At 42.6% G+C, this 12,485-nt stretch overlaps 1 protein-coding gene across 3 annotated transcripts in view; it reads left to right on the top strand.

Moving 5' to 3' along the window:
• The window catches only part of PLXNB2 (plexin B2), a 234,377-nt gene that overhangs the window by 115,329 nt on the left and 106,563 nt on the right, over positions 1-12,485 (top strand). For 2 of the 3 annotated variants that reach the window (XM_040411944.1, XM_040411961.1), the window contains one exon: positions 5,554-5,605. The gene's annotated coding sequence lies outside the window, so the exon portion shown is untranslated. The remainder of the gene's footprint in view (positions 1-5,553; positions 5,606-12,485) is intronic. The other variant, XM_040411954.1, reaches the window with a different exon arrangement.

Raw genomic sequence — 12,485 nt, forward strand, 5'->3', positions numbered from 1 at the left:
CATTTAGATTTTTTTTTTTCTTTTATCCTGTACATTCATCGTACAGAATAAATACATTTATCTTTTAATAGTTTGAGCGTTTTGGGACTCGGTGGTCTTTATTTTCTTTTATATTACATTTTTTTTATGCAACCCCCCCTAGGGATCCTAAACATGCGATGTTTAGATCGCTTCTTCCATATAGTACAGTTATTTACTACTGTAGTGTATGGAGCACTTTCACCTGCAGGCATCCCTGAGATTATGGCAGTTATAGGCTGGAGCCTACCAGGCCTATCACCGCCAATGAACGTCTTCCTCCTTAGCGTGGGTTAGCTGTTAGGGCCCTGGGAGTGCAACACTCCTGGGAAAGCCACCTCAGATGTCTTGCTCACAATTGACTATGGCATCTGAGGGGTTAAATGCCTGAGCTCAGCATTATCTCTGATCAGATACATTAGTCCCAGGTGTCTGCTGTGTTAAACAGCATAAACCCGACAGCTATGGTGCTCACTCCACTCAGAGGTGGACGCTATCTTTAAAGTGCCAACATCCGCTGTACGTGTACTGTGGATGTCGTGAAGGGGTTAAAGACTAAGTAGCGTCTGCACAGTTATGTGGATCTGGAAATTCCTGTGATTGATCCTGATCATCTTTTGCAGACCTGGTACAGTACTTCTCCACTGTGACCGACCACAGACAAAGGGCTCATGCACACAACTCTATTTTGCAATCATATTCAATTCTCATTTTTGTGTATTGCACGTGAACCTTTTCATTTCTATGGGTCCACCCAAAAAATACAGCACACAGGCGTTATCTGATTCCCCTTTATTAAAAGCTCAGGCAAGATGGCAGCCACCTTGATCAGTATCAGGTAACAGAATAAGAAAAATCTACAATTGAAAAACAAAAACAGAAACAAGGACCTGTGTCACAATCTGGTTTAATTAGTAGAACATTTAAGTGACGTCTCCCATTTAATGCAATGGATTGTTCAGAACTTTCTTACATAAATCAGTAACGAGATGCCCTTCGCCCATGTAAAGGTCAATTTTTTTCATTTATTCTTTACAAACTAAAATATCTTGTTCCTGGCCTACATTTTAATTGCTACTTCACCTATTGTACTATTATTTAAGAGGACAAAACATTTTTGTTACAAAACTCTTACTTGAAAAAAAAAGTGAACCAGAAGAGGTGTCTTACAGTAATTACATAAGTTGGCAGGTTGGCGCGGGCAGCTGAATTATACTTTGTACTGCATACTGCCTCCGTTATTGAGCTATACCATAGTAATTATCCAGCGTGAATGAACTCCTATAAAACCCTATGCTGAGTGTATGAAGTTGTGCCTCTTTCTTCACTCTGTAAAACTATCTGAAAAGGTTATTTTTATTACTAAATAGCTGGTAAAGTGCAATATACCAGTGGTTCCTGGGCGGCTGCGTCTTGAAGAAAAGTAACCTCTCATTAAAAGCCCAGGAAGGCTGAAACACAGATTGATTTACCATGAAAAAGTGGCTCTTCACATTGAAAGAACTCCACATTAAGGCAGTTGATGTTCCTTGATTGCTTGGCATTGTTTGACTTTGAACCAGTGTCCCTGCCATCTATTATCCAACAATATCAGACACATCCGTCTTTTCTGAAATTAAACAAAAAGAATGTATGTAGTTCTGATGAATACACTTAAAGGGGTATTCTGGTTTTTAGAAGTTGTCCACCTATCCACCAAATAATGGATAACTATTAGATCAGTGGGGGTCCTACTGCTGGAATCCCCACAGATCTTTAGAATGGTGACCCACCATACCTCTTGGTGACCCCCAAAATGAATGGAGCAACAGGTCGGTCATGTCCGCAGCCACTTCATTCATCTCTATGGGAGTTCCAGAAACAGCCAAGTGCTGTACTCTGCTGTCTCCAGGACTTCCATAGAGATGAATGGAGTGGCAGTTTGCATGACCAACCTGCCACTCTGTTCATTTCGGGAGGGGGGGGGGGGGGGGTCATTTCGGGGGGTCCTATCCGTAGGTATGTGTCTACCGTGTTCAATAAATAAAGCCTACGTCCTTCATTTGAGCTTGAGCGTATGTGTTTATGGTGGCATTGGGAGGAACGTGTGTCAGCCAAACGAGTGATCTTCAGGCTGACTGCTCGCATTTGGTATATTTGAGGCCAACCACACCAATTTCAATACCTACTGGTCTGAGTTTGCCGTTTACACAGTGTTGGAATAGATCTTTTTCTTGTCATTCTGTTTCATTCCTAAGCTTTGTAATGGAGCTGTGTGTAGCTCACCATTTACTAATGATTTTAGGTGTCTGTAACAACCAATTTGGAACAATTTTGTAATTCGGAGATTGTGTGACTTATGTATTCTTGGTTGCTGCTTGGGTGTTGTCTTCATAATTGAGAAATCTGCCATAATGAATGTCAGATAGGCGTAGGTATAAACTATCATTGCCTCACAAATATTCTCTTGTTAAGCCTATTCACCCATGCAAAGATCTAACGCCATTTTGGCATTGTAAAGATTGGCATGGTCATCCATACCCACAGAGAAACCAGATCCGCAGTGAAAGAGAAGTCATTAAAGGGCATCTGTCAGCAGATTTATACCTATGAAACTGGCTGACCTGTTACATGTGCACTTGGCTGCTGAAGGCATCTGTGTTGGCCATAGTGTTCTGTTATGGGTAGATCATGGAACACACCATATACAAATACAGTACTGCCACCTTCTGGCCTGTATTAGTATCAATCAGTGATAGGTATTGGAGCCTGCTTGAGGCTCTAAACTATCACAGGCATATAACGGGTTCCCCGATTTCATCCGGGGAACACTGTTACCGGAGTGAACGGCTCCCACGTCTGCACTACTCAGATGCCGTGGTCACATTTGACCACAGCATCTGAGGGGTTAAATGTATGCAATCAGCCTTATGGCCCCAGGTTTCTGCTGTTTGTAACAGTAGAAATCCGGTGAGCTATGGAGCCCGCTGTACTTGCAAGAGGGTTACCATCTTTAAAGTGCTGACTTTGTAAGGCGGAGGTCGCCAAGGGGTTAATGGCTACTTGGTGCAGAATCATGTATTGGTGATTTTTTTCAAAAGCTGTTTGCAGGTTAGGTGGGCCATACACATTATATTGGAGTAGGGTGATGGTTAAACAACCATTTGAATGAAGGTTGCACAGATACACATTTTAGTCCTGCTTCGCAGTTAAAGTCGGGGGTTATAGGATGAACATCAGGTCTCTCATCAGCTAGCCATCTGCCTCATTAACGAAGCCGAGTTCAGCTTCGCGTTTTGGCATTGTAATTTATGCGAGTAAATTAATTCTGCAAGTTAGCAAAGACACCTCCACAGAGCCCATACCTTTTACACTAGGACGGAGGCTATATTGTTAACAAAGTTTTCAGTCCAAACACAATTCGCTCAACACTAGTATCTGGCCACGTCTTCCTGCCTCTCTTCCTACTGAGAGCGCATGCATATTTGTCTGAGCCAAGCAGATGTGAGAGTGATACTGTATGAAAATGGTGATTGATCAATAGCCCATCAAGGATATGGTCACACTTGTGTTAGAAAATCCCGCCGTTTCTAAAAACCACTTGTGCCGTAAAAAAGTCACAAATTATTGTGCACTCCATATGTGCGCCATAACTTACAACTTTGTAACCTTCTCAATACTTTTCCGAAGTGTCAAGGAAAGGGGTCGTGGCTTATCGGGAGTGGGGAGCGGGGGCTTAGTGCAGCCCACCAGATTTACTTTAACTTGTTCCAGAAACTGGCAGACCTTAGGCTACTTTCACACCTGCGTTGTTGTCTTTCGGTATTGAGATCCGGCAGAGGGTCTCAATCCTGGAAAAAAATGTTTCCATTTAGTACGCACGTATTCTGAATGGAAAGAGATCCCTTTGGGATGTCTTCCGTTTTGTGACCCGATACAAAACCGCTGCTGTTCTGTGTCCGGTCTTAAAAACGGATCCGGCACTGAAAACAATGTAAGTCAATGGTAACGGATCCGTTTTTTTAGGAGCCTAAAACACCAGATCCGTCATCCATTGACTTTCAATGTATTTAGTGATTCATCAGTTTCTTTTACATTTTGATTTTTCACAATCCCATCCTAAAGGAACAGATGCATCCTGATGTGCAAAATGAGATCCTCTGCCAGTTCTCAATACTGGAATTAACAACGCAAGTGTGAAAGTAGCCTTCTAGCTGAAGTCTGCACCAGCTTCCAGCGTAGCCTGACATAGACTTCAGTTTCCGGCGCACAGAGTGCCAGAGGTGCGACTGATTTATTAAGAGGCACTTGGGATCAAGACTTGATAAATGTCCCTCATTGTGTTGACTTACCTCAATATTGCGCCGATCGTGGTTCATTAGACTACATCCTTGGTGGTCTGTTTATCTGTTTCAAAATAATTTGCATTATATAATTAGTGTCACTTTAAGCAGGAAAATTAAAAGTCGGTTCTCCGCTTTTCTAATTACAAGGCACTTGCAGACTGACAGGGGAACATTAAATGCAAATGTTACTATCCGCTTCTATCTTTAGTGCCCATTCAGATTTCTTAGGCTCTCAATACTTGGCTTTGTGAAGAGAATCATTTCTATGAAATAAAAATAAACGCATCCTGTTTTATTACTTACCTGTCACTTGTTCCCACAATGTTTTCTTTTCAGAAATGCGACTTTTTGACAAAAATTCGCAGTCTTTCTGCCATAAATGTGACTTTTTACACAAAACACCACGACATAAGCTGGCTTAATTGTCCATAACAATTTGAGCTATTTCTGTCAATAAGAGGATGATAAATGAGGAGTTATATGCGCCAATTTGATAGCCCCGCATTTATAACTCATTTCTGCCATGATGCATTCTTTATGCTGAAAATTCTAGAGAAAACTGTTGATTATATTTAGCGCAAATCAAAACACCATTATTTTTGGCGCATTTTACTCCATAATTCTGATACAACATGCTTAGTAAATGTCCCCCAATGCCTTGTAGACCTAGCTCACTTGGGCTAGTTTCACACTGCCGTTATTAGTTCCGGAACTCTCTGGAACCAGCATTGACGCAGCAGTTTTTCTCTGGCTGAATCCCGGCATATTTGCCGTGCAGTGGCCGGATCTCTGCTTATCCCCATTATAGGGGTCAGTGGCCATTCCAGTAACACATGGACATGCCGGATCCAGAGAGCAGTGGCAGGCTGTTATAGATTTAGTAGTATAACTTACATCTCATGCCCTCTTGCTGGCATAGATATAAGCCATTTTCCACAACAAAAACCAGCGTGGAAAATGATAAATGAGCCGGCCTACCAGCCCGCCCGCTTCCCTTCCCACGCCATTCCCCTTTTCTTGGCACTTTGGAAAAGTGGCGTGAACAGGGAAAAGTCGCAAGTTATTCTACACATCAGCTCCAAGACTTGCGACACCTTTTCGCCACTTTTGGCATGATAAATGTCCCCCGTACTCTGTTGGTAAGGATATTTTGTTGCTTTGTGTGGCCGATGACAACCTAGTAAAGTATTCACTTGTGTTTTCTTTATAGGGTGAAGTGCTGAGAACCAACTGAGAAGACGAAAATTAAGAAAATAAGAAATGTAAGTACCTGAACATTAGGCTACTTTCACACTCGTGTTTGGTGCAGATCCGTCATGGATCTGTACAGACGGATCCGTTCAGATAATTCAACCGTCTGCATCCGTTCAGAATGGATCCGTTTGTATTATCTGTAACATAGCCAAGACGGATCCGTCTTGAACACCATTGAAAGTCAATGGAGGACGGATCCGTTTTCTATTGTGTCAGTGAAAACTGATCCGTCCCCATTGACTTACATTGTGTGTCAGAACGGATCCGTTTGGCTCCGTTTTGTCAGACGGACATCAAAACGCTGCAAGCAGCATTTTGGTGTCAGCCTCCAGAGCGGAACGGAGGCAAACTGATGCATTCTCAGCGGATCCTTATACATTCAGAATGCTTTAAGGGCAAAACTGATCCGTTTTGGACCGCTTGTGAGATCCCTGAACGGATCTCAGAAACGGAAAGCCAAAACGCCAGTGTGAAAGTAGCCTTAGAAATTCCACTGAATACTTTTGTACTAGATCATTCAATAAAAACTGGACTTTAACTCCACATTTTAAAATATACTGAAACAAAATGGTTCTAGAACAACTTGTAGAAGCTTCATGCAGAGTAGCCTGATGTGCACAGAGCTAGCACTCAAAAATGTTCTTGAATCGGTCTGGTTGATTTCGGATTACATTCCCAGATATTTGTGCTCCTACGAAAGTACTATTGTCAAATAACTATAACTCACATTAACTACAGTTTGTACCGTACCTACGCGTTTCATCCTATTAGCTGGAAGTCATTAATGGATGACTGTTATACATTTTTGTACCGTAACCATCATTTTTGATGAAGATTGGTTTTGTTATACCCACAAGCCACATATTAGGTAAAGTTCACACCGAAGAGAAGCGAGAGCTCACAGATGGCACTTTATACTTATTTTGGTCTTGACCAGGCTTATTTGTAGCATATTAAAGTCTTATCACAGAAGAGCGTGTTCATTGGACAGAGGAGGGAAGGATGTGTCAGTCTGTTAGAAAACCGAAACAAAAAGCAAGGCCCCTAGTGAGTCCTCGTACTAAACTAGAGCTGGCCTTGACCACTAATTGCTGTCAGTCACCCTTTTACATGACAAGAAAGACTGCAAGACACTGACCACAGGACATATTTGTGAAAAATAAGTCTTGGCTGTTTTTTTGTCTACTGAGGTTGTACAGTATTCTGTGACTGCGATATCTAGGCTTCTTCCTGCATCCTTTTTGTAGTTAAAGGGGTTCTGCAGTTTTTTAAACTGATGATCTAGCTTATTATACTGGGGTGTTGGGGGGGGGCGCACTGCGCCACCAATGAACATAACTGACCTGTTAATACAAATAGAGGAGGCGGGTGCCGGAATCAAATAGCCGACACCCGACCTCTATGACAGGGAGCTGTGATCAGCGGGAGTTAACCCCTCAGGTACCGCACCTGAAGGGTTAACTGCCGCTGATCGCAGCTCCCTGTCATAGAGGGGCCACAGCCCCTCCCCTCCTCCTGTCTCTCTTCTCATTGGTGGCGGCGGCAGCAGCAGCACAGGGGGAGGGAGAGACTCCTTCTCCACTGCGCTGTTGAGAAGAACATCGGCGGTGGGGAAGAGAACTATCATCTCCTGTGCCACAACGCTGTATCCAACTGCAGAGCTGCAGCGGCGGGTCTAGTCACAAATGGAGACAAGACTAAAAAGTCTTGTCGCCATTTGTAAATTCTAAGTCGCTTTGACGACCATTTTGGTCGCCATCTGGAGCCCTGCAGTGACGTCACAACTAGTATCAATAGACTGGGTGGGGCTAAGCTCCATTCAAGTGAACAGAGCTTAGCCCCGCCCAGGCCAGTTGATACTAGTCGTGACGTCACTGGGCCTGCGGTAAACAGTGAGAAGGCGTTCTCAAACAGCTGATCGTGGGGGTCCCGGGTGCGGGACCCCCACCGATCAGATGCTGATGATCCAGAGGAATAATCATCAGTTTAAACAAACTGCAGAACCCCTTTAATGAGACACTGACCATCATCAAGAATCTGCATGACATGTGTGAATACTCTCGACAACTGAGTGGGTTGTGTAATGCTGTTCCTGTAGCTTCTATTGACTTGTATAGGAGTTACGAAAACCATGCAGAGTAGCCTATTTGTCTGCTCCAGGCTAGACGGGTCAGGGAGGGAGCCCATTCTAAAGATGGGTGTGCATCCCAGAGGTGGGACCTCAGAAACTTATCATGTACCTTGTGGATATGCACGCTGACAGCTGTCGTGGTCAAGATCACAATGCCCCTGCGATCCTGGTCACAACAGCTATCGCTGTCTAGCCGTACCCTGAATGTCTGAGATAGGACTGACCAAAGAACCCTTTCAGTACCGGGCCACTTTTCACCTTAAATCCCAGGCCGATTTTTGCAAATCTGACGTGTCACTTTGTGGTAATAACTTTGGAACGCTTTTACTTATCCAGGCCATTCTGAAATTGTTTTTTCATGACAGTGGTAAATTTGAGTCTATATATTTCACTTTTATTTATAAAAATAATAAAAAATTTACAAAAATTTGGAAAAATTCACAATTTTCTAAATTTGAATTTCTCTACTTTTAAAACAGATAATAATTCCTCATAATATCGTTATCAATCAACATTCCCCATATGTCTGCTTTATGTTGGCATAATTTTTTTAATGTCATTTTTTTTTTTTAGGACGCTAGAGGGCTAAGAAGTTACATTTCCAAAACCATTTTTTTATCCACCAATTCAGTTATGAAGTGATTTTGAGGGGGCTTACATAATGGAAACCACCCATGAATGACCCAATTTTCAAAACTACACCCCTCAAATTATTCAAAACTTATGTTAAAAACTTTGTTTACCCTTGAGGTGTAAACAAGATTTAAAGGAAAATGGAGGTGAAATTTCAAAATGTCACTTTTTTGGTTGATTTTTTTATGTTAATCAATTTTTTTCTTGCAACACAGCAAGGGTTAACAGCAAAATAAACCTCAATATATATTACTCTGATTCTGCAGTTTACAGAAATACTCCATATGTGGCGGTAAACTACTCTATGGGTACGTGGCATATGGCTTTTGCAGACCAGATTTTGATGGATAGGTTTATGGGTGCCATTGGTTTTTATCTTTTAAGTGATTGCCTTATGTGGGGCTCATTTATTGCGGGATGAGATGACGTTTTGATTGGTACTATTTTTGGGTCCATAAGACTTTTTGATCACTTGGTATTACACTTTTTGTGAGGCAAGGTGACCAGAAAATAGCTTTTTTGCCCCTTTTTTTTATTTTTTATATGGCGTTCACCTGACCGAGTGGATCAAGGGATATTTTTATAGAGCTGGTCGATATGGACCCGGTGATCCCTAATATGTCTACTTTTCTTTTTTTCTTTTCCCACTCTGGGACTTCAACTTTTGGGGGTCTGATCCCCTTTACAATGCATTACAATACTTCTGTATTGTAATGCATTGGCTGTAAGTGTATTACACACTGTAATACACTTACAGCCTGCATGCCTGGGGGCTGGATCTCACAGGCTCTCACGGAGGGCAGCCACGATGCCTAAGGAAGGCATCGGGCTGCCTTCCCTGCCATCGGTCCCCTTCACAGCTGCGCGGGGACCCGATGGACACCCCGCACCCGGCAGGATACCGCACGTGCCGTGGTCAGCGCTGACCGCGGCAGCGCAAGGTTTAATGTGCGGCATTGGTGTTTTTACCGATGCCGGCCCATACAACAGGGCTATCAGTGACTGTCGGACCCCTGCAGCTGCCGACCCACGCCCAATCGGAGTGCCGTAGCTGTATGGTGCTGGGATTTCTGTCCCAGTTTCCAGTGCCGTACATGTACGGCGCTGGGATTCTACTGGTTAAAGGGGTTGTCCCACCAAAAATTTTCTATAGTTTTCAAACCAGCACCTGGATCTGAATACATTAGTAATTGTATGTAATTCAAGAGTTTAGCATAGCCACTGAGTTATTTAATAAAAAGTATCTGTATAGTGCCACCTGCTGTTTGTTTTCTTTATTTCTTTATCCAACTCACTGAGATGGCCGCACATGCTCAGTTTCGTCCTTCAACTGCCTCCTGAGCTGTGATAGGGAGAACATGAACACGCCCCCTTATCTGCAGCAGAAAAGACACTCCCCTTGAGCTGTCAGTATGAATGGGGAGATCTTTGGACCCATGTGAGGTACAGGGCTGGTCCTAGCTTTGTTAGAAAGAGACTGTTGTGAACTGTATGGTGTCTGATTTTCATTTTTTACATTAGTCCTGGGATAACCCTTTTTACTACTGATATAGTATCTGCCATTACTACCTCTTGTTTGACTGCTCTAACTGTAAAGAATCCTTTCCCGGATTGATGTCTAAAACGCCTTTCCTCCACACATAATGAATATCCCTTGGAATGGATACATCCTGTGCCAGTACTATATACTGACCACACGTACATTAGATCACCTCTAAGGCGTCTTTTTTTTTTTTCCTAGACGAACAAGCCCAATTTTCTAAAAGGGTTATCCCATGACTAATGTAAAAAATCAAAATCAGACCTCATATACAACATAACTATTGCATCCTAACAAAGCTAGAACCAGCCCTGTACCTCACATGGATCCAGAGATCTCCCCATTCATTGCTCTGCCAGATTTATATCAAGCTGAGGGGAGTGTCTTTTCTGCTGCAGCTCAGGGGGCGTGTCTAGGCTGTGCCTATCACAGTTCAGGAGGCAGAAGAAGGATGAAACTGAGCATGTGCGGCCATCTCCGGGAGCAGGTCAAAGAAATAGGAAAAACAGCAGGTGGCGCTGTACAGATACATTTTATTGAATAACTATATTAAATAACAGAAATTTAAAAAACATTTTTCATTATATGCAATTACAATCATAATCAGATCCAGGTACTGGATTGAAAATATTTTTGGGGGAACAATACCTTTCCTCTCATAAGTGAGACCTTCCTTCCTATTTAGTAATCTGGTCTCATACCTCTGGACTTTTTCCTATATACTTTTTTTTTTTTTTTTTAACTATGTGAATCCCAAATTCAAGATGTAGCCTTGCCAGGGATTTATAAAAGGGTAACATTACACACACATATCTTGAGTTTTTAGCTCTTTATACACCCTAAAATGTTACTTGTATTTTCAGCTGCTTGCTTGACATTTTGGGTGGGTGGAAAATGTGCTGGTTTCCTGGCGAAAAATGAATTTTCAGTGTTTGGCCAAAAATTCAATTTAAGTTGCTGTTATCAGTCCAGGGTTTGACAACCTTTTCTGAAAACTGTGTGCACCAGTAGATTTAGCTCTCCGCAGTGCAATCATTGGAGAGGCATACTGAATTTCAGGAGCGCTCAGCCAGTCTGAACGTGCGGATTAAAATAACATGGGCCAACGCACCAACAGTAGGAAGCAAGCGGATATGGAAAAATGCCTTTTAAAATGGCTGTGTGATATTTTTCTAATTTAGTAGATAATGGGTCTCCTGGTGCGGTTGTGTGTAAAGCAGTGGCAAATGCCGTGTTTCTGAGCCGTCGGTAAATTGATTCCATTATTTGTGACTTAATATGAGGGCCCAATAACATGAATAAAGGGCCTCATAGCAAAACTTCTAATAAGGGCTTCCACATGTGGGTTTAAACACCATGCACATATACAGGTAAAAACGGCCTACAGATTTGTGCATTCACTCATACACGATTCCACATACTTGCATGTGTGTTTAAAGGGGCTGTCCAGCTTTTATAAAGTGGCCTATCCTACCACCGAAATACAAGTTCTCGAGTTGGGTCTTTTCTTTTGTGCCTACTGTATACCGAACTTTGACAGATTCAATATAATCAAGGATTTGAATCTGTTTGTTCGCAAGTTACGGTGTCACAAACATTTTCAGCACCAGGAGAGAAAACAGTGCTGAGAACTAGGCATTCCGTTGGACATTCTGCCTGATTTTCGTCTCTTATATGATCTTGAATCAGAAACTTTTCGTAGTGAGGGATTGGGTCCATTTACTAATCTCAAGCTAAAAAGTTACAAGATGCCACCTCTAACAGGGGAAATCTCCTTTATAGACTTTTTTCTAGAGCTTGTAACTAAACAGATTGAGGGATTAAGACTTTACCCTCTTCAATGTCTAACTGTGATCATGCCACAACTGTTGCGATCTCTGACCTGGAAAATGACCACTCTGTGGTAATCAAGCCATCTGATAAGGGTGGGAATACTGTCATGATGGACAATGATTAATTTAATATAGAGTCATGTGTGAGCCTTTCTTGAAGGACCCTGAGACTTATGAAGTACTCACACAGGATCCTACTGACAGATCTAACGGTGAACTTAAAGGGGTTGTCAGGTTTTTTTTCTTTTTTTTTCTTTCTATGTTTCTAACTAATCAAATGTAACAGCTTTACCATGCACTTACTTCATCTGTAGTTGCTCCTTTCTCAGATTTCACTGAGGGTCACATGACCTGTGATGTCAGCTTCTCTCCCTGCTCTGATCAGTTTTGTGCACAAGCCTGAGAGATCTGTACACAAGATGTCGCTGTGCTGGCCACGCCCTCCTGCACTGCCGACTGCTGCTTATTGCTCTCTCCCATGATTCTTAACCCCTTCAGCTGCACAGACTCAGGGCTGAAGTGTTTACTGTGTAGCTGCAAGCAGTGAGGAGACAAATGCTGGTCACAGGAGCTGAAAGAGAAGTTCTGCAGAGCATTGCAGGTAGTGGGAAGATCCTGTGTGTATTAGCAGTGTCATTGTACAGCTAGGACTTGTAGTTCTATGCATACAACATGCTGCTAAGTCTCCCAGCAGGCAGACATGTCATTCAGGGAAGTACTTGTATTCACTCCCTTAGCAGTGCAGGGGGAGG

The sequence above is a fragment of the Bufo bufo genome, chromosome 1 (genome assembly GCF_905171765.1).
Source record: "Bufo bufo chromosome 1, aBufBuf1.1, whole genome shotgun sequence".
Lineage (NCBI taxonomy): Eukaryota > Metazoa > Chordata > Amphibia > Anura > Bufonidae > Bufo > Bufo bufo.